Source organism: Mustelus asterias, unplaced genomic scaffold (genome assembly GCF_964213995.1).
Source record: "Mustelus asterias unplaced genomic scaffold, sMusAst1.hap1.1 HAP1_SCAFFOLD_143, whole genome shotgun sequence".
In the NCBI taxonomy this organism is placed as follows: Eukaryota; Metazoa; Chordata; class Chondrichthyes; order Carcharhiniformes; family Triakidae; genus Mustelus; species Mustelus asterias.
Genome location: NW_027590169.1, coordinates 904035 through 906194, shown reverse-complemented (window position 1 = coordinate 906194; position 2160 = coordinate 904035).

Sequence of the window (2160 nt, the reverse complement as noted above, 5' to 3'; positions counted from 1 at the left end):
GGGGTCACTCCTAATTTACAGGGGTCACTCCGAATTTACATGGTTCACTCTTCATTGACATGGTGCACTCCTCCTTGACAGGGGGCACTACTCATTGACAGGGGCACTCGTCATTGACAGCGGCACGCCTCATTGACAGCGGGCACTCCTCATTGACAGAGGGCACTCTTCATAGACCGGGGGGTGAGTGACTCCTCGTTGTCAGGCGGCACTCCTCATTGACATTGGACACTCCCCATTGACAGGGGGCACTCCTCATTGACCGGGGGTACTACTCATTGACAGGGGCACTCCTCATTGAAAGTGGGCACTCCTCATTGACAGCGGGCACTCCTCATTGACAGAGGGCACTCTTCATAGACGGGGAGGTTGGAGACTCCTCGTTGTCAGGGGGCACTTCTCATTGACAGGGTGCATTCGTCATTGACGAGGGTGGGGCACTGCTCATTGATGGGGGGCACTCCTCATTGACAAGTGGCAGTCCTCCATGACAGAGGGCACTCCTCATTGACTCGGGGGCAGTCCTCATTGACGGGGGCACTCCTTATTGACGGGGGCACTCTTCCTTGACAGGGGGCCCTCCTCATTGTCTGGGGGCCCTCCTCATTGAGAGGGGTACTCCTCATTGACGGCGGGGCCCTCCTCATTGACGGAGGGGTCACTCGTCATTGACTGGGGGCACTCCTCATGGACAGGGTCACTCCTCATTGGCGGGGGCATTCCTCATTGACAGGGGGCACTCCTCATAGATGGAAGGGGTACTCTTCATAGACTGCGCGGGGGCAGCCTTCATTGAAAGGGGGCACTCCTCCTTGACAGGGTCACTCCTCCTTGACAGGGTCGCTCCTCATTACCAGGGAGCACTTCTCATTGACAGGGGCACTCCTCATTGACAAGGGGAACTCCTCATTGATAAGGGGCACTCCTCATTGACAGAGGGCACTCCTCATTAACAGAGTGCATTCCTCATTGACAGAGGGCACTCCTCAATGACAGGGGGCCATCGTCATTGACGGGGCATTCCACATTGACAGCAGACACTCCTCATTGAGAGGGGTACTCCTCATTGACAAGGGGCACGACTCGTTGACAAGGGGCAATCCTCATTGACAAGGGGCACTCCTCATTGACAGAGGGCACTCCTCATTGACAAGCTGCACTCCTCATTGACAGCGGGCACTCCTCATTGACAGCGGGCACTCCTCATTGACAGCGGGCACTCTTCATAGACTGGGGGGGGGAGCGACTCCTCGTTGTCAGGGGGCAATCCTCATTGACATTGGACACTCCTCATTGACAGGGGGCGCTCCTCATTGACAGGGGGCACTCCTCATTGACAGGGGGCACTACTCATTGACAGGGGGCACTCCTCATTGACAGGGGGCACTACTCATTGACAGGGGCACTCCTCATTGAAAGCGGGCACTCCTCATTGACAGCGGGCACTCCTCATTGACAGAGGGCACTCTTCATAGACGGGGGGGGGGGGGGAGAGACACCTCGTTGTCAGGGGGCACTCCTCATTGACAAGGTGCACTCCTCATTGAAAGAGGGCACTCCTCATTGACAGAGGGCACTCCTCATTGACAGAGGGCACTCCTCATTGACAGTGGACACTCCTCATTGACAGGGGGCACTCCTCTTTGACAGTTGGCATTCTTCATTGACAGCGGGCACTCCTCATTGATAGGGTGCCCTCTACATTGACAGTGGACACTCCTTATTGACAGGGGGCACTCTTCATTGACAGGGGGAACCCCTCATTTTCAGGGGTCATTCCGCATTGACAGCAGACACTACTCATTGAGAGGGGGCACTCCTCATTGACGGGGCATGCACTCACAATTTACAGGGTAACTCCTAATTTACAGGGGTCACGCCAAATATACAAGGGTCACTGCTCTTTGACAGGGGGTATTCCTCATTGACAGGGGTCACTACTCATTGGCAGTGGGCACTCCTCCGTGACCGGGGGCACTTCTCATTAAAAGAGGGCACTACTCATTTACGGGGGAGGGGGGGCGGAAGGGGCACTCCTCCTTGACAGGGGGCACTCCTCATTGACATGGGGCTTTCGTCATTGACGAGGGGGGGGCACTGCACATTGATGGGGGGCACTCCTAATTTACAGCGGTCACTCCTCATTGACGGTGGGGCACT